Source organism: Microtus pennsylvanicus, chromosome 22, assembly GCF_037038515.1.
Source record: "Microtus pennsylvanicus isolate mMicPen1 chromosome 22, mMicPen1.hap1, whole genome shotgun sequence".
NCBI classification, from domain to species: Eukaryota; Metazoa; Chordata; class Mammalia; order Rodentia; family Cricetidae; genus Microtus; species Microtus pennsylvanicus.
In genome coordinates this window covers 5148234-5175430 of record NC_134600.1, presented here as the reverse complement: position 1 = coordinate 5175430, position 27197 = coordinate 5148234, and the positions used below count along the sequence as shown (strand labels likewise).

Here is a 27197-nt window from a genome sequence, read left to right as displayed (position 1 = left end):
CGATGAGATTGCATGGGGGAGGAGGATGGAGACAGAGGAGGGAAGGGGAAGAGTTGGCATGACAACACCATGCCATAAGAAGCCTAGAGGGCGGGAACCATAACATATGCTGGCAGCGTCAGCGTCTTGTATTCAGGGTTGGACTTGAGAGCTTCAGACATTTGAATCCTGGAGAGTATTCAAAGTGTAACACAGATAATTAAAGGGTTAGGAAAAAATACTGAGATAGGAACAGTTGCTTGTGTTAACTTGAAGGAAAGAACAAATGCTGTCTTCACTCAAAATATATAGATGAGTACCCTGGATTCCCATCTCTAGAGGTCAGTGGAAGAGAAGAAGGGATTCCGGTGGAAACTAAGATCCACGAGATGGAGGATGGAACTTTCTGGGATGGAGGTTAAGTATCAGAGCTGGATTTGGTGGCTCAAGTGGCCTATAGGTTGTGAAAACTTTTATCTTGGTGTGCAGAGCTACCTAGAAAACATGGTGAACAGCACTCTGTATTTACAGACTCAGGGTTCTGATCCTTCCAGAAATTTCACACCACAAATCTTGACTAAGTAGATGCCAGAAGACATCAACTATCACTTCTAGAAGGTCGCAAGAGGGTCCCTTCAGGAACCAGGTCTCCTCTGTGTGTGTGTGTGTGTGTGTGTGTGTGTGTGTGTGTGTGTGTGTGTGTGTGTGAGAGAGAGAGAGAGAGAGAGAGAGAGAGGTCTCAAGGCCTAAGAATGCGGGGCTTTTCTCATGCTGTGCATGTGGTTTCCTCTGGTCTATTCTACCCAGCAATGAATGCACCAGACCAATATTAGGTATCATTGCCTTTCAGGTATATATGTACGTATGCTCACCTTATTTGAAGCCTGGTTCTTGCCATACTCCTTGCTCCCTGGGCACCTTGTCTAATGGCTCTTGTTTCTCTGGCTCTGCTTTCTCAGAGACTGGTGTAGCTTACTAGAGAATCCGTGCTCTGAAATTAAGCAAGTCCAAGACTGTTGCTTATACATTTTTAAAAATCACACATGGATTGTTTGTAGCTTTAATTTGTACCAATTTTATTGGGAATGAAATTACTCACCGACGGGCATCTTCTGCTGAATCTCTGCTACCATGGTAAGGCAGTATAATGCTCAACATGGGTGCTTGGCAGGGATCTGTGGCATAGGCAGTGGTCTATTATATTTGCTCAGACAACATTAGAATATGCATAGTTTAAGTGGTTTATGACACCATGTATTCGTAAGTAGATAATAATAGAAAATAACTCGGAAAAAGAGACCATTACAAGAGTATATTTTTAAGGGCACAGTTTAGAATTGGAAATTATTGCTGTGTCTACTGTGATGTCTTTTGTTTCTTTGTTTGACTGTGATATTTGATGGAGTTTCTTTGATGCTGAACTCAGCAGAGGACAAAGCCTGAGCAGGTACAGTTTTGTAGATGGTGATGATGCCAGTTGGAAAGCTACCTGGAGGGTTGGAAGTCATTTTCTTCTTTTTGGTATTATCTCCCAACACTTCAAAGGGGCCAGAAGACTAGTTCAGTGGAAAATCACTTGTCAGGCGTGCCTGGGGACTTGTGTATGGTCTGCTTCAGTTCTCTAGATCAAGCCGGCATGGGCAGAAGGTACAAGTAAGGCAAAAAAGATGTAGAGCCAGTAGGATGCTTTTTAAAGACCATTTTATTGGTGAAGGTTTTCATCAGCTTGTAGACGCACAAGCCTGCCAGAATCAATGGTTAACTAGGAAGTGACTAAACATTGGAACAAAGTTTAGCTTGGAAAGATAAGAATTAAAAGGTGGATTTTTAGAACTACACGTGAATAGACTGATGGTTTTGAAGTGATGTCAGGAACAGAGGAGGAATCCAGAACATTCTGAAATCATGATGATAATAGTGGTAGTGCTGATGATAGTAATGATGACGCTGTCTTTTGAGACAAGGTCTGTTTTGCAGCCCAGGCTGGCCTTTAACTCATGGTAGACCTCCTGCCTTAGCCCTCAAAGATACTGGGTTAAAGCTATGTGCTACCACGCTCGATAAAGCACTCAGCTTATTTTTCCCAGTGCTGCGGGCTTATGCATGTTCCACCGTGCTCTACCACTGGGCTGAAATCCTAGCCTCTGTTTTTGTTTTCATGAACAATCACCTATTCTGATAACATATCCCATGGTTCACTCAGAACAGATAGCAACAGTGATTAGAGCCTTCCAAACATTTTCCTAGGAAATCTTCATAAATACCCTGTTAGGTGAAGGGCCGCTTGTTTGTCCTGGCAGCCCAGAACCAAAATAACCACACAGAAACTATCTTAATTAAAACACTGCTTGGCCCATGAGCTCTACATATTAATTTAACCCATTTCTATTAATCTATGTATCGCCACATGGCAGTGGCTTACCGACAAAGTTTTGGCATGTCTGACTCTGGCGGTGGCTCCATTGCTTGTCTCTAACTCCGCCTCCTTTCTCCCAGCATGCCATTTAGTTTCCCCCTCCTACTTAAGCTCTGCCCTATCAACAGGTCAAGGCAGTTTCCTTACTCATTAACCAATAAAAGCAACACATAGACAGAAGGACCTCCCACACCAATACCCTATAAAGTCAGGAACATTTTGTAGGTAAGAACGTGATGGTTGAAACAGTGAGCCCGTTCTCCAGGCTGGGTAAACGAAAGCAATGGATTCTAAGCCAAAGCTCCCTGGCGCTGGTCCTTAGCCAGGACCACAGTGCATCATCTCATGTCTCCATCACTCTGCCACTGGCATCACGGTGACTACAATGGCTAACAAAATATGCCATTTAGAATTTATTACTTAAATGTCAAGCATTCCAACATTCTCAGAATGTTTTGGGTTAGGTCAACATCTTTGGTGTGAGGTCAAGGGTTAATGAGTGTCATCCCCTTGCCCTATAACTAGTCAACTTCAAATCTAGGTGCAGGAAAAGAGAATTTCTTAAGGGCAAGGCATTTAGTGAGAACTCCAGAATTTCACCGGCCTGCAAATAAATACCAAGAAAATTTAGACATCACTGGAGCATGGGCTTGAGGAATGGGTAGAAAGGGCAGGCAGTAGCTAGAGACCCTCCCCAAGTGACATGGGACAAGTCAGCTAAACCCCGAATCATGACTGGAAGGAGTCTGAGGAAAGCAAACGTGAATGTCTGTACATAGATGAGCCAAGTCTCTCAAAGCAGGGATGCAGAGCTCGATGACGAAGGCTCACCGTGCTCAGGGATGCTGCCTGGTTATCTCAGGATTATTTTCCTCATGACATTAGTGATTTTGAGTGGGTTACTCGTCAACAGGATTGGCCCCCAAACTGATATTATTTAAAATGAATATTATTTAAATATGAATGCTTGTATTTTAAAGTTCATTTAGAATTGTTCTATGACTTAATGCTTATAAAAATAAAGAACCTTCAAGCTGGGTGGTGGTGGCGCACACCTTTAATCCCAGCACTTGGGAGGCAGAGACAGGAGGATCTCTGTGAGTTTGAAGACAGCCTGGTCTACAGGAGCTAGTTCCAGGACAGGCTCCAAAGCTACGGAGAAACCCTGTCTCAAAAAACAAAAATAAATAAACAACAAAAAAGGAACCTTCTCACTTCTGACTCCTTCCCTAGTCAGTGTTACGTAACTTAAATGCCGGTTGATATGAGATATTCTTGCCTAAAATTGCCGTGTATGTATGTATGTATGTTCCCTAAATGAAACAGATCACCGTGAGCCAAACGCTGTGGAACAAGGGACTGGTATCCTCCACTTGCGGTTTTATGGAGAGTTCTTTTCACTTTGGAGCGACAACTGAAGCTTGAGGCACTGCGTTAACCGCATGGCTTAGCTCTCTGAGCAAAGACTTGCACGAGAAAACAGAGCACTTTTCACTTTATAAAATTAGTTGTTGTCCGTTTGTTTTCGGTGCCAGGCATCAGACCCAGCCCTTCCCATACACTAGGCACACCCTCCACCACTAAGATACCACCCCCCCCACCAGCCCCTCCGTTTTAAAGGGAACAGAGCATCTGTGCTGCCTCATCCATGTTTGCTTGTATTATCCTTTCGTTTCTGAACAAGTTTCTTCTTTTTAGCGCTTGCAAGGGAAAGAGCCCAAAAGCCTCGCGAATTTACATCTACTGTGCAGAGTATTACACCAGCGTAAAGATGTTTAGTCATTCAGGAAGGAAGGGAGGGAGGGAGAGAGGGAGGGAGGGAAGAAGGAAGGAAGGAAGGAAGGAAGGAAGGAAGGAAGGAAGGAAGGAAGGAAGGAGGGAGAAGAGTGGAAGATTAAAAGCCCTGTTGACAATTTATTCTAGGTAACCAGCTGTGTAAAGAGTCTTCACCTGTCTGCATCCTCAGCCCACATCCATTTAGTAAGGACCAAATTTACACACATCTTCCAGCTGGGAAACAAGCCAGGAAAGGTATGTTTCAGATAAGGTCTTTGCCCATTTTGGATTTTTCAGTCCACACCAGCAGAGCCCAGACAGCAAGAGTGGAAGGAAGCTCAGTGGTGATGAACTTCAACTTTTCTAAGGAAAGAAACTGTTGTGAGCTGGACTTACAGTCCAGTGATTAAAAAGCTTGTTTAGCTTTAGCGAGCGTGAAGCCAAGTTTGACCTTCAGGGCATGCACACAGTCTCTTCCCCTCCACACAAGTGTATTTGCACACTCATGCGCGCCTGTCCATGCGTGCGTGCGGGCCTCCAAGAGAGAGAGAGAGAGACGTGCTTCTGCACACGCCGTGGTCAGAGGACAGCTTGCAGGACTTGGTTCTCTCCTTCTACCATGTAAATTTCGGAGAGTTGTACCCAGATCATCAGGTTTGGTGGCAAGCGTCTGTCTTCACCCACTGAACCGTCTTGCCAGTCTAAACGCTCCCCCTCACGCTGACCCCATTTTCAAAAAAGGATCTGTGGAAAAGCCATCAATTTAAGTAACCGTGTAATCTGCTATGCATAGCTTTGCACTGTACAACATATGGGGAATTTCAATCTTCTCAGAACTTCAAATCCTCTCTAAGTTAGTCGCTTCTTAACCTTCCCAAACTTGGAATTGAAAGTGTCTAACTTTTTCTCCTGCTGTTTTTTGTTTTGTTTTTCTTGTCCATTGTGGACATACCCCTCTTTAATAAGGAACTGTTTTCAGGACCAAAAGATTTCACTGCGATCCAGGTGGGGGGGCTGCCTTGCAGTGAATCCGCTCACATCTCTGTGGGTGGTCACACTTGGGGTACTTTGCACTTTGCAAATTCTCCCTTATGCCTTCCTTCCTGTCATCCTCTGCTAGACAGACGAGAAAAGAACCGAGGTGCGGGGGTGTGCAGGAACTCAGGAGGCAGAAGTAGGAAGATCTCTGTGAATGTGGCAGCAGCTTGGTCTACACGAGGAGTTCCAGGACAGCCAGGGCTACAGAGAGACTTTGTCAAAAAAAGAAGAGAAAAAAAAAAGATTACAAACGCAATTTTTTTTTTCTTTCGAGACAGGGTTTCTCTGTAGCTTTGGAGCCTGTCCTGGAGCTAGCTAGATCCACCTGCCTCTGCCTCCTGGGATTAAAGGCATGCGCCACCACCGCCCGGCTACAAACGCAATTTTAAACTAAACTTAATAGAAGTTATTTTTTTTCATGGTTGCATGAGAAGTATTACCAATCTAGATAATTCCTTTTGTAAAAGCCCTTAGAACTTTTAGGTTATGCGGAAATTGAGTTCAAAAAGCTTCTTTTCAAAAACCAATTCTTGTCTCTCGATTTTAGGAAAGGTTTTTAGCGGTTCTTCCTCCCGAGCAGAGCTGTGGTTGGATCAAGCGCCGCACATGGTGCTGAGAAGGGTGCAGGGGACCCTGGGTAAGAGATTGCTGACGAGTAATAATTTCCCTGAGCCAATCTCCCCCTAAAGACACGTTTTTTCCGTATAAAGTTGCTCATCTATACCCCAGGTCCACAAACGGACTGGCAAATTTTATTGGCAGGAAAACTGATAAATAGTGGTAGCCAGGGGGTGCAGTTTCTCTTTCTGCACATAACTGTCTTCCCACATCCCTTGGCTGTTTTCATCTCAAAGCGTCAATCTATGTTTCCTGGGGGGAGATATATTTGTGGTGATGTGTATCAGTAAATTCTCTACTGCTCAAACAGTTGCCTTCAAATTGTGTTTTAAAATATCACCTTTCTAGATCAAGCGAAGGCTTGACTCTTTCCGAAGGAGTCTCCTAACTCACCCAGCTCAGGAGGGTTTACGCTTGTGTGTGGGCTTCTTTTTAACCCGTGATCTGTGTACATTCCAAATTGCTATGATTGATGTCTTTGGCGAGTTCCGTCTTGGGTCATCTCTTAAAACATTTGGAAGTAGTAGGTTAGGAATCTGCATTGGAAAGAAACACCCTCCGCCCATTTCCAGGGACACAGGTCTGCCTAGCAGCAAAGAAGAAAAGCCGTGGTTTTAATAATAGTCTTTTCTTCCGTCTTCAAGTGGAGTAAGCGTGTAGGTATTCATTTAAAGTAAGTGTTGTGTGTTCATCATTCTGTGTAGCTGAACACTAATGGAATTTGGGCAACATCAATTTCTCATAATTAGCAGCACACCATAAGGGCAATTACATTACTCAAATCAACGTGCCCACAAGAGTAGCAGAAAAATGAGGACGAGATTCTCCTAAGCCCTACCCATTCCCACATGCTATGTATGCTGCCCTAAGCCACAGCTAAAACGTACCTTGTAGGGTGGGAAATGAAAGGAAGAAGGCAAGAAGATGTGCATAGCCTGTCGATGGTCAGATGCTGTCCTGAGAATCTTAGGTACATAGTCTATCGATGGTCAGATGCTGTCCTGAGAATCTTAGGTACATAGTCTATCGATGGTCAGATGCTGTCCTGAGAATCTTAGGAACATAGTCTATCGATGGTCAGATGCTGTCCTGAGAATCTTAGGAACATAGTCTATCGATGGTCAGATGCTGTCCTGAGAATCTTAGGAACATAGTCTATCGATGGTCAGATGCTGTCTTTAGAATCTTAGGAACATAGTCTATCGATGGTCAGATGCTGTCTTTAGAATCTTAGGAACATAGTCTATCGATGGTCAGATGCTGTCTTTAGAATCTTAGGAACATAGTCTATCGATGGTCAGATGCTGTCTTTAGAATCTTAGGTACATAGTCTATCGATGGTCAGATGCTGTCTTTAGAATCTTAGGAACATAGTCTATCGATGGTCAGATGCTGTCTTTAGAATCTTAGGAACATAGTCTATCGATGGTCAGATGCTGTCTTTAGAAGGAACTCAGGACCGCGAGGGGTGCACCCACACACTGAGACAATGGGGATGTGCTATCGGGAACTCACCAAGGCCAGCTGGCCTGGGCCTGAAAAAGCATGGGATAAATCCGGACTACCTGAACATAGAGGACAATGAGGAATACTGAGAACTCAAGAACAATCGCAGTGGGTTTTTGATCCTACTGCACGTACTGGCTTTGGGGGAGCCTAGGCAGTTTGGATGCTCACCTTAGGAGACCTGGATAGAGGTGGGCGGTCCTTGAGCTTCCCACAGGTCAGGGAACCCTGATTGCTCTTCGAGCAGATGAGGGAGGGTGACTTGATCGGGGGAGGGGGAGGGAAATGGGAGGCGGTTGCGGGGAGGAGGCAGAAATCCTTAATAAATAAATTAATTTAAAAAAAAAAGAAAAAAAAAGAATCTTAGGTACATAGTCTATCAATGGTCAGATGCTGTCTTTAGAATCTTAGGTACATAGTCTATCGATGGTCAGATGCTGTCTTTAGAATCTTAGGTACATAGTCTATCGATGGTCAGATGCTGTCTTTAGAATCTTAGGTACATAGTCTATCGATGGTCAGATGCTGTCTTTAGAATCTTAGGTACATAGTCTATCGATGGTCAGATGCTGTCTTTAGAATCTTAGGTACGGAGGAGCAGTGAAAGCTCACTGAGAAGGAACAGGACCTGTGAAGATAGGAATTGATGGTTTTCAACGTCAAAGGGGATAGGCCACATACCTCTGGTGGCTTTTGATGTGGGGGACAACACATTTAGCCCTCAGTGCAAGGGCTTTGCTAAGAGAGATCGAAACGCGTTTTGTTAATGGACCTTTGGTATAAAAAGCATTTAGAGAAATGGGCAATTTGAGTAAGATCAAACGAAAAAAAAATGCCAGCAAAATCAGTGCCATTTCTAACTCATTTGCCAAAACTATAATTAAAGCGTGTAAGAAGAAGCTTAAAAGCTGTAATTAAAGCATACGTTAAAGCAGTCAACATTTATGGACTATTCATCAGACAGAAGAGAACTAGGAGGTACAGATGTTCCCTCCATCCTTGGAGTTTATAAGAGAACCCTGGACTATTGATAGATTTTCTGTGCTTTAAACATGTAAAATTATCCATATATATTCTCAGTCTTGGGTCCTCTATGGTAGGAGACATTGAGGTAAAAGGCTTGTAGTCTTTGCTATGTATTCTTTTGCGTTTGTTTTAGTTCTGGGGATGGAACTCCGGGGCTGGCACACGCTAAGTGTATTCTCTAGCGTGGAGCCACCCCCTACTTCAAAGCCTTTGCTGCTTCATTTGTTCTCCCTTTAGGGGAGGTCAAAAGAAATACCTGGCTAGCGTTTTAAACCATTGCACAGCTCCGTCATTATTAAATTTCCCTTTCCACGTGAGTAGGTTCCTCTTGTATTCCTCGCCCACTTCAGTTCCTCACTGGCATTTGTGGGATATATATATATATTGTGTGGCTGACGCTGTATTAAGCGTGAGGAATGAAGACTGAAACAAGAAAGCCTCTACCCCCTAAAACACACTTCCTCATGGACAAACGAAGGCAAAATACTCGGACCTAGTCAGTCACAACTTCTGACGAGCTCTCTGAAGGATGAGGGCAGACGGTGCAGGTACTACTGCTTTGGAGAAAGGCATTAATGGAACTCTTCCAAGAAAAGTAAAATAATAATAACAATAAGCAGAGATCTCAGATCATGTCAATTAGCCTCAAGAAAATAGAGCTACTTCCTAAAGTTTTTCAGTCAGAAGTCCTGGGCCCTCTCTTCATTCTGTCTGATTTTTATCCAGTCTCATGATTGATTGCAAGTGTCTTCTAGATGCACCAAAGAGACTCAATTTCTTTTCTTTTCTCTTTTCTTCTTCTTCTTCTTCTTCTTCTTCTTCTTCTTCTTCTTCTTCTTCTTCTTCTTCTTCTTCTTCTTCTTCTTCTTCTTCTCCTCCTTCTCCTTCTCCTTCTCCTTCTCCTTCTCCTCCCTCTCCCTCTCCCTCTCCCTCTCCCTCTCCCTCTCCCTCTCCCTCTCCCTCTTCTCTTCTCTTCTCTTCTCTTCTCTTCTCTTCTCTCTCTCTCTCTCCCCCTTCCTTCCTTCCTTCCTTCCTTCCTTCCTTCCTTCCTTCCTTTCTTTTAAATGGCTCAATGACATCTTTGGGATTTAACCTATGTATTCAGTTACTGTTACAGTTTGAGGAAAAATGTCCCTCAAGACTCACGTGTCTGAATGTTAGGTCTTCAAGTGTTCAACTGTTTGGAGGGTTTGTGGAACCTTTGGGATGCAAGGCATGGCCATCAATTCCAGAGCTTAGGTTTTTCAAGGTTCTTGCCTAGCTTTGATTCCTGTCCCAGCTCTACTTTATCCCCTCACACTTCTTCCCGAGTCATGGCTGTCCCAACTGCCATACCTACCCTGACACTCTGAGCCAAGAATCAGGACTCCCCTCTCTTAATAGCAGTCAGGTGTTGAGTCACTGAACTATAAAGCCAGTGGTTTTAATACTTGACCCCTTAGTGGGCTGTCACTTACGTAGCGAATTATTAAGCACCTCTTCTTCTTCTTCTTCTTCTTCTTCTTCTTCTTCTTCTTCTTCTTCTTCTTCTTCTTCTTCTTCTCCTCCTCCTCCTCCTCCTCCTCCTCCTCCTTCTCCTTCTTCTTCTTCTTTTTCTTCTTCCCCTCCCCCTTTCTCTTCTTTCCCTCCCCATGAAGACTAGGCTAGACCTCGCCCTGTAGTAGATGCCATCCTAACAGTCGATTTTGCTGCCTCAGCCTCCAGATGGTTTAGGTAAAATGCTGTACCCCTGGGTCCAGCTTGGTTTGGCATCTTGATACCCGGGTGGCTTTGTCTCTGCAAACCTGGTTACTTTGTGTTCCTCATTAATAACGTGTTTCAATCCTTGAGTGTCTGATGTTATATTCCTATCTTCTTGAGAGTTCACAATGTTCTTGTATTAAAATTTAACTTTTCCTCTTTTTATTAGACTTGCCTCCATACAAACTGCAATTCTTGTTATTCAACTTGGTGCGCCTCTTCTTAGCTTCTGGTCCCTGTTAAATGGCTTGTAATGGTTATAGTTGATGTTTCTCCTTTCTCAGAGTCTGAGGCATATCTGACACCAAAGATCAGGCTCTTGGGGGCCTTCCGGCACTGGTAGGTTCAGGGAAAGTATGAGGACCCATCTGGGTAGAGATGCTTTTGACTTTAAGGAACAGAAGTCTAAATGTCTAAGACTCACTTAATTGGTGAAGAACTGCCTCACGTAGCTAGAATTCTCAAGGGAAGGCAGTCACAGGGTTGAATAATGAGTTTGATTGCTCAGTACTGACCTCAGTTTACCCCCGTCTTTTCTTCTATTTTCCCAAATTAGGGGTGTTGTTTGTCCTCTTGGATGAGTGGTTTCTAGTGTTCTTATGTATCTGATATTCTCATAAATCCACAATCAGAAAAGGGTAATTTCTTTTAGATGTGTCCTGTTCAAATGAAGTACCTTTCCCAGAGGTCCCTTTGGCTCACTGGACAGGCATATTTCCTATGTCTCTTCCAGAATTCATTAGTGAATGAAATGGGCCAACACATCTCATAAGCTGAGGTCATCAGTGGTCCCTGAACCTGAAGTCCTAAAACCATCTCTTATCTTTTCCACTTCACCAGAAATGAAGAAGTGGCCATGGTATGTACCTCTGCCCAGAGTTTAACATCAATTAAAGGAGAGTCACCAAATGGTGCTCTCCTGCTTCACTGTCAGGTGCTCATATAAAGTACCATGGTGGGATTTCTTTCTCCGCACACAGCATCTCATTCAGCAACCCTTATGCAGTTGTTTGAATTGTGAGATGAAATGTTCCCTTTTTTATGACACTTGTTTTCCCTCTGAAAGACTAACAAGCAGAACGTGGCTTGCTCAGACACGGGCCTTTTGCAGACTTTTCCTGTACGTGAGTAAGCTAAGCCTGTCAGTTCAAGGAAAACAACTGGCTCTGTTTGCCGCAAATGATAAAATCCCCGCTTTCAGAGGAAAATTAGAGTATCGGAGAGCTCTCATCCACCCCTGGGAGCTCGGCAGCTTCCCAGGACTCAGAGACTCTCTGGCAAGCTGAGGAGATTGGTAGTGATGTTAACCAGACGGATATTTTAGATGCTGGGATGAAATATGTCAACATTAGAAAGATCCGCACGCCCCAGAGAGCCAATATTTTCCCAGTGACTGATGCAGGTTACAGAATTATACTTGAGTAGAAAGACACAAATCCAAAGGTTGCAGAGTCGAAAGGCTCCCTGATTTCTTCCTGATTCCATGCTGTAGTCAATTTTCAAGAAGTTTCCAGTATTGAACGTTATTGTAATAGGAAAGAAAGATATCCAGAGGTATGTGGCGAGGCCTATTACAATTCTCCTGCCTCTTTAAGTTAAATGCTCATATGAGCACAGAAAGAGACCATAGCAACGGCTTGAGACCAAATCAACAGATTGTATCCAACACTAGATGTGAGAAGCCATACATTCAATTAATAAGATGAATGATTTTCCTTATTACGAAAACTAAAATTATTTTTCTATAAGGTATTATGTATTATACTTGATTTCTCTTTGTGTCATAGGCTGACCTGATTTGAAAATCACCATGTTGTCCCATGCTGGGCTCAAATTTATGATAATCTTCTGCCTTAGCATCTCAAATCTGGGGTTACAAAAATGAGCCTCCATATATCTAGCTTATATTTGTGTCTAAGGAATGAAACCACTATGTTATTGTAAATATTGATAAAAATAATCCATTGACCCAAATGCACTTTGTAGTCTTTCATAGCCGGAGAGAATGGAAAGGCCCCCAAATCTATATGTTTGCAAACCACTTGATTTTGACTAATTAAAGAGAAACCATTTAGAGCTTGGCTTCTGCCTCCCACGTGATTACATGATTTTTGTTGTCCCAATAAAGTCAGGGTTCTGTGAACAAGGAAGAAGCTGAGGCGCTTCTTCATGGTACAGCAGCCTCCTGTCAGGATTAAAGCAAGGGAGAACTTTCCCTTTGCTGCACGGCTGTGCTCACACTATGGTTGCTTCTGTGCAACGCTGACAAAGAAATCCCGCATCTTAGGGGACAAAGAAGACCTTACTCTGCCATGCTCCTCGGCTACCAGACTCAAGGGGGCACCCACTTGTTAAGCAGCACATCAGTAGGGACAGAGGTGGTAGCAGGGAGCTGTCGTGCCCGTTAGGGTTAGCCTACCCCTATAGTCTGGCTCCTAAAGGCAACAATGGGTTTTGCGATGCACTGAGTGAGCTTTGGCTCTTTTCTAAAGACTATAAAATACTGACATCTCCTACTCCCATCCCTTACCCGGATCCTAGGTGCCAGCTGTACCTGAACTCACCTCCTCACTTCACAGGCTGGCCATGGATTGTTGAATGACAGCTTGATTAATTAATTAATCAAGAAAATTAATTGAGTGAAGCAAAGGGAACAAACAGAATTAGATTAAAAGAAGATTGGTATGAAATCAGAGCTTAAGGATGGTTAAGAAAATAGTCACGAGTTTCTGGAAGGACCCTGTTAGAATGGCTGGGGACGCTACCATGATCACCCATTGTTCATAATCAGGGACACCATATAATTAGAGTTTTAAAAGGGAATTTCTCCTTTGGACACACTGGAAGGTCCGTGGGTGGAAATGTCTACTTGGTATTTGGAAAGGAAGCCTGGCCTTCCTAAGAGAGACTGGGCTCCGAAGAGAGATTTTGGAGTATTTAATGTAAAGGACAGGGTTGAAGTTGTGAGAGTTGCTGGTGTTTCTTTCCCCTGACTCACAGTAAGAAGTGAGAAGGCGATCAAGGTTAGGAAACAGGGGTTGGAAGAGAGCCTTCTCAGAGCTGAGAGTGTTTGCGAAGATGTTAAAGGGGGTGCTTCTAAAAGGAAGGCATTAAATGTAAAAACGCAGTAAAATTTGACAAGAAGTCAATAAAGATTTTAAAAAGTAAACCATTTCGGGGCAGTTTTAGTTATAGAATATTACAAATATGGTACAGGAAGATGTTATATGCCACACTTTCCCTATTATTAATGTCTTACACTCATATGTCTGCTACAGCAATAAACTAATTTTGACTTATTGTCTATCTCTATCTAAATATCTATCTATTATCTATCATCTATCTATCTATCTATCTATCTATCTATCTATCTATCTATCTATCATCTAACTAGAGACCTCAAGATAGTGATCCTACTGTGTTGGGCTGGCCTTTAATTCCTTTGCTTAAGCAGTTCTTCTGCCTCAGCCTCCTGAATTTTTGGTACTCTAGGTACACACCACAGTACCTGGCTTGGACTGATATGCTTTTTTTTTCTCTTGAGACAGGGTCTCACTTTGTACTGCTAGGTAGTCAAGAACTTGCTATGTAGACCAAGCTGGACTTGAACTCATAGAGATCTGTTTGCCTATCAGGAGAATAATTTCGGTGTGAGCATGAGCCCGCCCCTACCCCCCCCCCCCGTGTGTGTGTGTGTGTGTGCGCGCGCGTGTGTGTGGGCGTGTGTGTGCGCGCGCGCACGGACGCACTAATGTTAAGCAGCTGGGGATCAAACTCATCATAGCCGCTCCACACGTGGTGCTTCGCCACACAGTCTACCCTCAACCCAGAAGACCGTTCAAATCTACAACCAGCTTTGTCTCTGCGGCTGACTTGGGCAGCCAAGCTGAGCGCATCCCTCGGGTTTCTCTCCCAAAGAAATAGTTGCTCTTTCTCCCCGCCTGCCCCACCCCCTGAGAGGAAGTTTCCAAGCGCGGCCCACGTCTCGTGACCAGCAAGTTAAGTCTAGCCTCTTTGAAAGTTCACATCCATCATTTTAAACTGCACGTGGAGTCTTTGTCTCTCCCCCACCTTTGCCAGGGCGTTCAATCCTTTGTTTTCTATCGGTATAGACTAGTGGGTGTTCGTTTTTAACTTGGGTTATAACATAAAACAAAATTTTCCTCTATTGCTTTAAGTCCTTTTAGGTTTCATTCCTGGGAGCTCTTTCGGTTGGCTCCCGTGGCTCTCCTTCGCTGTCAATCAGTTTGTGAAGCTCCTCCCTCTGCATTGTGCACGCTGGCAGAGTCACGAAGTGTCCCCATAGTGGAACCCTGGGACCCTTAACTAACAAGGAAAAGTATAATATTGTCCTCAACAGTAGTTACGCCATGAAAAGATGGAAACCATTCGAATGAATGGTGAGGATGTCACTTAAAATTTCCATCTGATGGAGTTGAGGGAAGCAAATTGTCAGTGTTCTTACTGTGTTTATATTTGGCACACACAATCCCCCGCCCCCAACAGCAAGAAACGCGGTAGCGTTGATTATGATACGAGTGTGCCAGGATTTCTGATGGGCTCAAAACTCCGCCGTGAATGCCAACTTCTCAGGATTACAGAGAAAATGATTTGATTTTAGGCCTCATTTAAATTCCTGCAAGGACTTGATCTTAGGAAGTGCTATATAAAAAAAAAATGTTTTCTGGCGAGCAGGCACTTTTTCTCACAGTGAATGTCCTTTAGCGTCAAAGCGAGTTTGGGATATTTGGGAGACCAAACCTGTGTTCATTTTGTTGTTCTAGCGTTTCCTCAGTCGCGTTAATTGGCCCAGTTTTCAGCTTTTACTGGGATCGAAAGAAATTTGAGTGGGTGGGGTGCGTTGTTGAACAGGGACATAGACGCGGGTGAGGAGAGGCCATGCATTCATTACCCATCCTGTACATATGTCTTTAGCCATATTTCCTGGACTTTGGTCCAGAGAAGCCATGTGCGGTAGCAGAATTGAGTAGAACTGTCTTCGTGCTCAGCAGTGAACAGGATTCTGAGGTGCTAGACCCTGCTACCAAGGGGTTGGTGAGCAAGGACACATCCGGGTTCACGGAGAGTGCAGACAAATGAAACCATCTCTGTGAGCCGTGTGTTGTGGAGGGGAGTCTAATTGCTGTGTGTAGGAGGATTCCTAAACCAGAATTGCTCTGGGTAGGGAAAGGAGTTAGGAAGCTAGAACTATTCAACCGAGCCCTGAAGGACCAGGGAGAGGGGGAGGGGAGGAGGTGCTTGAAGGGACAGAGATTGTTAGAAACAGAGCAAGTCCCTCGGTGTGGCTGGGTCAGAGTTCGAGAGACGCCGTCCTCACCCTGCAAACCCCAAGTAGAACTGGGACAGTGTGAAGAAGCTAGTCCCATTTTCACATGTTCATATGTTTGACATGTCACCCCAGCATGTGATTGACATGAAAAAGTATTGAGATTTTTTTCCGACTTCATACTAAATTTTAGAAATCCAAGTATGTTTCATGTCGTGTAGCACGAATAATAAAAACCCAGGGACAAATATTGGGGTTCGAGCTGAGGATCAGAAAAGCAAAACAGACAAGCAAGAAGTCTTACTTCTACCAAGGCTGTCTTATATTCCCCTTTAGTGCTGGGATTAAAGGCTGTGACTCTCTAGTACCGGGATTAAAGGTGTGAGCCACCGCTACCTGGATTTGTTAGTGCGTTGGCTTGTGTAGCCCAGGGTGGCCTTGAACTCACGAAGATCCACCCGTCTAGTGGCTTAGTTTTACCTTCTGATCTTCAGGCAAGCTTTATTTATTAAAACACAAATAAAATATCACTCTAACGTCACGTAAAGTGCTTGGTGGACAGACACAGTAGACTCATGGCTACCCTATTGGGCTCTCCGGGTCTGAGAGAAGTAGTGAGAGATTAATCTGCAGAGTCACTTCAGAAACAGCCGAGGTCAAATGTTTGTCAGCTCAGTCGGTCACCTCAAGGACTGTGGAGATCCTGGAAGTTTTACGTGGGAGAGTAGTGGATCCAGTTATAGACTTGCGCTGTGCAGGATAGATTGGAGACAGGCTTCATCAGGACCCAGCCTGTTCTAGATAATACTTAACTTCTAGTAGTGTGGTGATGTGGGTATAACAAGAGGCAAGACTTCAAGTCCTGAGGGCCAGCTGGCGCATGGCGGCATGGACCTGGGATTCCAACTACTTTCAAGGCTGAGGAGACAGGAAGATGACTGGAGCCCAGGAGATCCAGGTGGGGCTGGGGAGGATAGTAAAAGGATCTGAAGGTATGGATCGAATACAGACCAGAGCAGATTACATCACTTCCGTTTCCCCTCCTCCACCCTTTGGGAAGTACAATAGAACTAGAGCAAGCATCCGCTGTACTCAAGCTGTGGGGTGTATACCTTTGAGTTGCTAATGAAACAGCCCATTGTGATGTTCCAATCTAAAACAGGTGGGCATCACCGGTTTATAATTAGCAACCAAAATTGTGGGACTTGGCGTCCTCTGGATGTGGTTTGTGCTTGAAACCCGGAAAGTCGGAAGCTTGCCACGCAGTGTGATGATGTTGAGGGGCTTTAGACTTTTAAGAGGTGGGGCCTCGTGGGAGGTCATTCGGTCTTTAGAATGCCTCTCAGAAGTGGTTCAAGTGCTTCCCACGGGAAGCTGATTAATGGCTTCTGAGGGTGTTGTCATACAAGAGCAAGCCTGACCTCAGGCCCTTCCTTATTTGAGCTTCCCGCCTCACCACGTGTGTGCCTTAGCATCCACCACGCCCTCTGCCACGTCATGGCTCGCTGTGGGGGCTCTGAGAACAATTCGGTTGGGTCACCTGATCTTGAACTTTCAACCCCTCTAAAACTGAGCTAAGCCAGCCTCCTTTCTTCCCAAGGCACCCGACCTCTGTCATTTTCTAATAGTTACACAAAGTAGGCTAAACATGGGGACATAAAATTATTCGGGATGAGTGTATTGTTTGGTTTGTTTTGGGGAGATTGAATCCAACCCTTAAGTATGCTAGGTAAGCACTCTGCTACTCAGTTACATGCCCAGCTCCTCCAATCTGAGGTTTTACAGTTTCCGAGAAACCAATTTAAAATGCAGGATTTGGTTCTCACTCCTCAATGACCTGGGGAAGGTAGGACTCTGGACTTGGAATAAGAGCCCTTAGAGACGTCGCTGCAAGCGGTCCTTCAAACACTCCTTTCCAAACACCTGTAGAGGAAGCAAATCGAAGGACCCAGAAGAGAGGGCCAACGTGCAGAGGGCTGAGAATAAGAGCTGGTGAATAAACCAGGAAATGAACCGCTAGGGAGATTAAGGGAAACCAGAAGGATGCTGTCTGCTACCAACGTAGCAGAGTATGGCAGATTCTTCCTAAGGGGAAGTGAGTTCCGCAGTGAAAGTGAGGGGCTGGTGTAGTCTATAGGGGGCAATCAGTAAGGGAGCCAGCCCCCTAGCTTCAGCTACCAGTTTCAGGTGTCCATTCTGGGTGTGTCTTCTCAGCCTGTTAAACTCATCAAAATCAGAGGGAAGGAGACATTAACTGCCTCACCATCCCAGAGGCATGAAGTTGATTATCATTTGAAAGGTGACCAAATGGTTTCGTGGCTTGGGTCTGCAGTGACAATCTGGGAGATGAACTAGGAGAAAAGCCTCCCTTCGAAGGGGGACTTGAGGAAGAGCGTCCGTCAAGTAGGTACAGAGGACAATCTTTTTAGGTAACGGTGGCTGTGAGGAGGGGAGAGAGAAGGCCGAGGGCTTGGGCGGTGCTCATGGGGAATGCCTTTGAGGGATGCGGGCCCTCCTGATTTCATTTTGAGTCAAGACTGGGAAACAATTGAGGCTGCCAGTTATGGTATTAATGACAATCCACTTATACATCCTAACCAGTCAAGTGATGTTCCGCCAGACTGTCTCTTTTTTTTTAGCGATTTCTCAGGATGGATAAATCATTGTTCGATGTAGTCCTGTTTTTACCAACAGTACGAGTGAAGTACCAAGCTACAGGAGGGTTGGAACAGGATGATAAACGAAACGAGACTAGAGTTTTGAAATGAAATTTCTCAGTCACTTCCTCATCTTCCTCTACCGGACAGTCATCTATAATTGGCGGAACGTACCTATCCCAGCCCAAACTGGCCACATTATTTAGCCATGGCTAGCTCAAAAATCAGCTGTGTCATTCTGATAGAAGAAAGGCAGTCAGCACTTTGTTGCTGTGGTAATATTGTCTTAGCTTTCGGTTTCTCTCCACCTCTTGTTACTAACCTGTAACTGTAGTTGCTGTAGAAACTCAGATTATTGGCCACTACACTTGTTACTTAGCGTTCTCAAGTGTGATCTTAGATATTGCACCAATGCAGCCAGTAAGAGATGCACTTTGCTCGATACAAAAGTTCAAGTGAAATGAGATAGAAATAGGACCATGAGAACCCTACTTCTAAACACAGATGAAAGTTGAATAAGGTTGAATGGAAACTGGTTACTTTAAAAGTTACTGAGAGGAGGGTAGATCCGTTGTGAATCGGAGCCAATTAATTTTAGAATAGCTCATAACCTACATAATAACCCTGTAGGGGTTAAGGGCTAGCAAAGGTAGAAGGTGTGTTTAACATTCACTGGGCCCTGATGTCCATGCCTAGCACTAGAACAAAAAACAGAATCTCCATAGAGCCCTATATGGTACACCTGTTACTATAGTACTTGCAGGCTGAGGCAGGAAGATTAGTGTGGAGAAATTACTGGGCTACATACATCATGAGTTCCAGGCCAACTAGGGATATATAGTAAGATCTTATCACAAAAACAACCAAATAATAAACCAACCAACCAACCAACCAACAAAAACTCTATATAATAATTTATGTGGTATAGTAAATTTCAGTTCCTCGAATAGTATACGCGCTAGGTAGTATATTTGTTTATTTTATATTTATTGCAACTCTTTAGTCTACTTTCTTTCATCATATTTTTATCATCCCGAGTAGACACATTGTACTCACTAAATATTAACTAGCCATTCCCTCAGGACTTCCCTTCCTTGCTACCCAAGTCCCTCACTTCTATTTCCCATCTTTATGAATTGTCCATTCTGAGGATCTTGCAGAAGAAAAATCATGCAATAGTATGTGGGGTTTTTTTGTTTGTTTGTTCTTGTTTGGTTGGTTTGGTTTGGTTTTTTTGAGACAGGGTTTCTCTGTGTAGCTTTGGTGCCTGTCCTGGAACTAGCTCTGTAGACCAGGCTGGCCTCGAACTCACAGAGATCCGCCTGCCTCTGCTTCCCGAGTGCTGGGATTAAAGGTGTGCGCCAACACCGCCCAGTGCAGTAGAATGTTTTTGATTTCTGTATTTCACTTAGCACAGTTTTTTTAGGTTTCCATCATTTTAAAGCCAGCATTTCTATTTGAATCTTGTATGTTAAAGTTAGGGTATTTGTCATATTGACGCTCCCAATAGAAATTAAATAAACCAAGCCTCCTAATGTATGGCCCTTCTAATAGATAATAAAGATGAAGGTGGATGGTCAAATTAAGGCCACAGGTACAAAGTAAAGTTCATCTTGAAATTGGACTCTACCTCTCCACCACTCCCCACTTCTAATATTGTTATAACATGTTTCCATAGATGTGCTGTCTTAAAGTAAATTCATTCTCTCACTGTTCCTGTAGGTCAGAGGCTTGACTTGGGCATCCTGGAACAAAAGCCCAGATACCAGCAAGGCTACCTTTCTCCTAGAGGCTCTCAGTGGGAGGCTCCAACTCTGTCCTCATTGCTAGGCTCCCGTTTGGGTAGAGTTTTCACATCACTGGCCATTATTTTTCTGCCTCATTTAAAAAATACCTTTGGGAGCAGGGTAGGCGAGTGCTGGTGTCAGCAATGTATAGAAGCTGGTTTTCTTTCCAACATGTGGGCTCTGGGATTGAACTCGGGGAGTCAGGCTTGGCAGCAAGCACCTTTGCCCACAGAGCTGTCTCACCTTCCCAGACGCTCTCTTTCTCCCTCTTTTTTTTTTTAAAAAAAAGGGACTTGTGTAATTAAATTAGGCCCTTAATTTCATAATCGGCTTTTATTCCTTTTTGATTTAACATGTACGCAGGTCCAGGTCCATAGTTTACAACAAGGGCATACTTGGAAGGGACCTGACCTCTTCTGCCTACCACACTGATCTTCCTTGCTTCCCTCTTGGCTGGGCTGATGCCACATGCCTGCCTGCTTTCAATTTTTCTGCAGCTTCCAAGGTGCTCACTCCCCCATTCAGCACCTGACATGGCACACAGAGGCCTTGCTTACCAGGTCTGTCTATCTAATCTCTCCTAATCCCCCATGTCAAAAAAATTTAAATAAAACCACGAGAGAGAGAGAGAGAGAGAGAGAGAGAGAGAGAGAGAGAGAGAGAGAGAGTGAGTGTATGTGAGAGAGAAAGAGAGAGAATGTGTGTGTATGTGTGTGTATGTGTGTGAGAGAAAGTGTGTGTGTGTGAGAGAGACAGACAGACAGACAGAGAGTGTATGTGTCAGAGAAAGAGAGAAAATGTGTGTGAGAGAGAAAGTGTGTGTGTGTGTGTGTGTGTGACAGAGAGAGAGAGAGAGAGAGAGAGAGAGAGAGAGAGAGAGAGAGAGAGAGAGAGAAAGCAAGAGAGCGTTGTTTCAGTTCTCCAATCTGAAAGCCACGCTTTCCTTCACCCTCAGGTCTGTGTGGATCATCACTTGCCATGGCCCACGCTTTTGCCCGGTTCTCCTCTACTCCCCCTTAAGTCACCTATCAGATGTTCCTGATTTCAGGAAGCCAGAGTATAACCCATTTTTACTTCTGCTGCCATAGCAACCACACCTATATCTAGCCTGGCATCCGCCGCTCTAAGCCATCATTACCTCTTTAATTACCTCCTCCACCAGACCATAAGCTATTCAAGGGCTGGAGTCTTAGTTGTCCACCCTGTGTCCCAGCTCCTTAGCGCAGCAACTTGCACGCAATAGAAGCTCAAAGGCGTGCTTGATGGTTTATCTATCCCGCAACACTGGTCTGTTTTCCAACGCGGACTAATGACGTCCACTTTAATTCTGCTCGGGTATGTTTTAGTGAACCCCACCAAGGCCTGATTGAGTCACACATTAGTTGTTCATATTTACATTTATTCTTGTTTACATATGTACACTGATCCACTTAATTTTTAATATAACTTTACTGATATACATACTTGAACGGCAAGATCAAATTGCCACCAGGGAGGAAAGCTTTGAAACGGATGTAAAACTGGATTGGCTAATCAACATTCTGATTTAACTGGATTTAACTGGATTGGCTAATCAACATTCTGATTTGAAAGGCTGAAGTGAACGTCACCCTCAGAGTTGGTTTAAGAGAAGATAAAGCAAAAAGAGAACAGAAGTTCAGTGCAAGCATCTCAACATGTTTTTATTTTTAATCTTTGTTTCATTTAAACATTACACTTAAAGTTTCCATTGGCCTACAGCTTTTATAGACTGTCAAGGGCCAGTTTATGGGTCCCTTTCCTTTTGCGTTTTAATTACTACCGTTTCAGAGAAGCTGTCCAGATAACTTCATAGAAATCAGGTTTGGCACAGTCATGCATGTGTGTGGGGTGTGAGGTGGTGCATGTGTGTGGGGTGTGGGGTGGTGCATGTGTGTGGGGTGGTGCATGTGTGTGGGGTGTGAGGTGGTGCACGTGTGTGGGGTGTGGGGTGGTGCACGTGTGTGGGGTGTGAAGTGGTGCACGTGTGTGGGGTGGTGCACGTGTGTGGGGTGTGAGGTGGTGCATGTGTGTGAGGTGGTGCATGTGTGTGGGGTGTGAGGTGGTGCATATGTGTGGGGTGTGAGGTGGTGCATGTGTGTGGGGTGTGGGGTGGTGCATGTGTGTGGGGTGTGAGGTGGTGCATGTGTGTGGGGTGTGGGGTGGTGCATGTGTGTGGGGTGGTGCATGTGTGTGGGGTGTGAAGTGGTGCACGTGTGTGGGGTGTGGGGTGGTGCACGTGTGTGGGGTGTGAGGTGGTGCATGTGTGTGAGGTGGTGCATATGTGTGGGGTGTGAGGTGGTGCATGTGTGTGGGGTGTGAGGTGGTGCATGTGTGTGGGGTGTGGGGTGGTGCATGTGTGTGGGGTGTGAGGTGGTGCATGTGTGTGGGGTGTGGGGTGGTGCATGTGTGTGGGGTGGTGCATGTGTGTGGGGTGTGAAGTGGTGCACGTGTGTGGGGTGTGGGGTGGTGCACGTGTGTGGGGTGTGGGGTGGTGCATGTGTGTGGGGTGTGAGGTGGTGCATGTGTGTGAGGTGGTGCATGTGTGTGAGGTGTGAGGTGGTGCATGTGTGTGGGGTGTGAGGTGGTGCATGTGTGTGGGGTGTGGGGTGGTGCATGTGTGTGGGGTGTGAGGTGGTGCATGTGTGTGGGGTGTGAGGTGGTGCATGTGTGTGGGGTGTGGGGTGGTGCATGTGTGTTGGGTGGTGCATGTGTGTGGGGTGTGAAGTGGTGCACGTGTGTGGGGTGTGGGGTGGTGCACGTGTGTGGGGTGTGGGGTGGTGCATGTGTGTGGGGTGGTGCATGTGTGTGGGGTGTGGGGTGGTGCATGTGTGTGGGGTGTGGGGTGGTGCATGTGTGTGGGGTGGTGCATGTGTGTGGGGTGTGAGGTGGTGCATGTGTGTGGGGTGTGAGGTGGTGCATGTGTGTGGGGTGTGGGGTGGTGCATGTGTGTGGGGTGGTGCATGTGTGTGGGGTGTGGGGTGGTGCATGTGTGTGGGGTGGTGCATGTGTGTGGGGTGTGGGGTGGTGCATGTGTGTGGGGTGTGAGGTGGTGCATGTGTGTGGGGTGTGAGGTGGTGCATGTGTGTGGGGTGTGAGGTGTGAGGTGGTGCATGTGTGTGGGGCGTTGGGTGGTGCATGTGTGTGAGGTGGTGCATGTGTGTGAGGTGTGAGGTGGTGCATGTGTGTGGGGTGTGAGGTGGTGCATGTGTGTGGGGTGTGGGGTGGTGCATGTGTGTGGGGTGTGAGGTGGTGCATGTGTGTGGGGTGTGGGGTGGTGCATGTGTGTGGGGTGGTGCATGTGTGTGGGGTGGTGCATGTGTGTGGGGTGTGAGGTGGTGCATGTGTGTGAGGTGGTGCATGTGTGTGGGGTGTGAGGTGGTGCATGTGTGTGGGGTGTGAGGTGGTGCATGTGTGTGGGGTGTGGGGTGGTGCATGTGTGTGGGGTGTGAGGTGGTGCATGTGTGTGGGGTGTGGGGTGTTGGGAGGGTGTATGTGTGTGGGGTGTGGGGATGGCACATGTGTGTGGGGTGTGGGGTGGATACATGTGTGCAGGGTGCGGGAGTGGTGCATGTGTGCGGCGTGTGTGGGTTGCACGTGTGTGGGGTGTGAGGTGGGCGCATGTACAAGTAAGTTAAGATGGCCAGCCAGGACATCCCATGGGTCCATGTGTCTTTGCTTCCCCCACACTGGGTTACAGGTATGCACTCCACATGTGGACTTTTTCACTGGGTTCTGAGAACCAAGCTCAGGTCTTCATATCTATGTGGCGACCACTGTAAGGTCCAGGCTGTCTCCCAGCCTCTGGTGCAGCCTTGATGTAAGAAGCAGGAGTAGGGGAACCGTCTCAGGGACCAGATAGTTAGGACAGGGATCCTGGTTCTGCCATCAAGGCATTTTAATCAAATGAAGAGACATCCACTTTATGGAGTTATAGCAGGAAGAATGAATTATATTTAAACCATTGAATTACCTGACACTCTTTAAACCATGTGAATTCGTGTGTTTAGGGTGGGAAGCAAACTACAAAATCTAACTGCTCAAAGAAACAATGTCCTTATCCTCATAATTGGAATGAAACTGAAGTATGAGGTCATCGGACGCCATATGTGAGCTCATCCACGGCGAGTCCTAGACCAGTGGGCATTGCCAGACACGCTCCCTGCAAGCATGAGAAATTACCCGACGCTTCCCTCAATGTGTGCACTGTGAAGAGGTGGTGATTTATGCGATCGCCTGATGAGCAGAAAAGCAGCTTATCTTATTATAAATAAAGCATTCTGCTTTACTTAGAGTGAAATACACGAGAAATTCAGAAATCCCTGAAAGTAGCTTTATGTGCTTCGTGGGTATGAATGTACTTCCTGAATGCAGGTATGGGCACCATGTGTGTGCCTGGTTCCCAGCATGCCTGTGTGTGTGTGTGCCTGACTCCCGTGGAGATCAGAAGAGGGCATTGGCTCCCCAGGAACTAGACGTACAGATATTTGTTAGCGGCTGCATGGATGCTGAGAACTGAGCCAGGTAGAGTGCAAACATGCCCTTAACTTCTGAACCATCAATCTCCTCAGCCAATAATTGCTACTCTCGTTTCGACACTTCATTTATTGCCTTCCTTAAAATGTACAGTTTGTCTGCATTCTTGCTGTCAAGAGTTTCAACACACAAAACTACACAATGTCTGCTGAGTGTGTCTTGGCTTAAGCGCCAGACTTGCTTGTTTTTGTAGGTGTGAGTTGTGAAATTGGTCTCATTATTTTGGAAGCTTTGGGCCAGATCTGAAACTGATTCTCATGTGATGACATTTTAAAAACGAATCCTTAATATGTGTTGATTCATTTCAACTAATTGAAAGCACTTTTAAGATAGTTAATGGGAACTCACGGGTAATTGTTTCCATGCTGGTGATTCCCCTTCAATTGGAGGATAATCGTTGTAAATACATTTCAGATTTGCAATACCGATATGATCATTTTTGCTGTTTTGTTTTGTTTTTGTTTTCCCTGATTCCTTTGGACTAGGAGCTTACTTTCCAAAGGCCAAGGCAGCTGTGCGGCCGGGATTTTAAAGGATCTAAAGTGGCTTCCTGTCAGTTGCTGGCTTCGATGTTTGCTGTAGGGGGCTACCGAGCCTGTTTGTCTTAATGTTCTTGCGTGGGGAACGTTGACGGAGAGCAAGAGGGGTAAGTGGGCTGTGAGTTTATCTTTGTTCTGCAGCCTGCTACCCTTAGATAATACCCCTAGATAATCGTGTGTGCTCGTTTGGAAACTCTTTTTCATAAAAAGGCCTGGGCAAAATATACTCTATGAGCAGCATAAATAACAGGATAGTAACTTCTGTCATAGTCAGAGTCCATGGGGTCTCAAGGCCCAGCACTGAAAGGCTACAGATGAATTCCAGGGATGCGTGAGTATGCATAGTGGGTTTGGGACAGGAAGCCTTCCTGATGTCCCACAAGTGAACGTCCTTGCTTTGCTTCGTTCTTCTGAGTGAACTTCCCTCTTTCTTGTGACTTACGTCTTATTTATATTTTTGAAGAACATACTGGAGTGAATCCAAGGTGGCTCTACCGTTTCTCTGCTGTGGGTGCCCCTGTAGCAGCAACCTCCAGAAGAAACCTCTTATCTCCGCGCTGCCATTACTAGAGACAAGTGTGCAGCCATTTTAACGCTATGGACAGCTTGGCATGTCATAAGGAAGTCAGTTTTTCAGTTGTTCCGGGTGGGGAGAGCTGAAATACTTGTGTTGTTTCATATCTCCAATCTATTTCTGTCTCTGCAGATTTCTGAGATCCGGTTTCTTACATAATTTCACTTGTCGAGCAAGCCAGTCACATCTGTCCCTGGTTGAGGCTATGTTGGCCTAGCTTCCTGTGCTGTCCCCCAGAGTCAGGCTCCTCAGACATGCAGTCTTGCTCTTGAGAAACAGGAAGGCCCTGAGAGCTGGGATTTCACTCCCAAGAATAAGATACAGGAATGCTGGGAAACAGAGACAGGGGAATCTCTGTGAGTTTGAGGCCAGCCTGATCTACAGAGGGAGTTCCAGGAAAGGCTCCAAAACCCACAGAGAAACCCTGTCTTGGAAAAACCAAAAAGAAAAAGAAAAAAAAAAATGAACCAGAAATGATGGATAATTGCTAACTTTGATCCAAACCTTTGTTTATTTATTCCTGGCATCCTCTTTCCCCAGCTTCAAAAGACCTCCGCTCTGTTACCTATGTCTCACTTTTCATTTCATCTTCTGTTCTCTTAAATAATCGCTTCTCTGGGCATAACTTGTCCGGTCCAGACATTTGGCCATGCGACAGTCAGTGTTTAGACTGAAGAGAATTTGATTACTAATCTCGATTCATGAAAAGAAGAACTGAGTTTGAAAGGTCTATTTCTTCGGCTCTGTCCCACTCTTTGCAGACTTCCCTACCATCCTAACTGTTGTGGGTGGCTATGCATTCTCTGAAATCAGAGGGGAAGCTGGGTTTCTGACGTGGACTTGCTTCCCTGACCATTCAGGTTCAAGCTGGGGCGTGTGACTCGCACTTCCACTACTGTGCCTAGTTCTTTTCTAATTTGGGGAAGAACTCAGAGGGCCCAGGGATTTACTGTACTGTCCCGTCGAAGTAGGATGGCTACCTTTAAAATTGAAGCGCGTGTAGGTGAAATAACACGTGTCTGAAGCAGTGTGGGCAAGACCATTAGCCCCTTAGCTTGCCACACGGGGGAGTTTTGGGAAATCTTGAAAGGACTGAGAGAGATGTGGGGAGCATGGAGGAAGGCCACTCACAGCCTTAGCTACGGACTGATTTGCATGGGCCGTACTTCACTGTTTAATCAAGTATTTGGCAAACCAGATGAACGGTTGTTTAGTAAAGACATAGCCCTGTGATACAAGTGCTCTATCTTATTTGAAAGATAGATATGTTTGAGACCCTGACAATGTGTTGATCAGATAATTAGAAGCCTTAAAATGCCAGGGCAATTTGGATGCTTTTACGTAACTCCCGGCTCTATTCCTGGATGTGAGGACTACGGTCATCCACTGTCTTCTTCCATTAGCGGCAAGGTCTGGCTTGGCTTCTCAGAACTCTTCCCTTGGGTAGCAGGGCTTAGGTCACGGGTTGGCTTCCCCAGAAGGGAGAAAGAGGGCTCTGAGGAGTGCAATGTGTTTTTACTCAGACAAGGTTATCGGGCACCTGGAAGACGTTCCGTGTAGAGGCCGAGAACAGCAGGCAGAACAGCCTCTTTCATGGGGTTCAAGCGGCCGAATAGGTCATGTAGCCACAGTGTATAGGTTTGGTTCTCTATCTATGCCCCTGCTTCCCTGTGTTGTCTTAGACAAGTTACTATTGCCTT

The 27197-nt window shown here is 45.4% G+C and overlaps 1 protein-coding gene across 1 annotated transcript in view; it reads left to right on the top strand.

Annotated features, from left to right (window-relative positions):
- The window catches only part of Slc39a10 (solute carrier family 39 member 10), a 109815-nt gene that overhangs the window by 42875 nt on the left and 39743 nt on the right, over positions 1-27197 (top strand). The window lies entirely within an intron of this gene.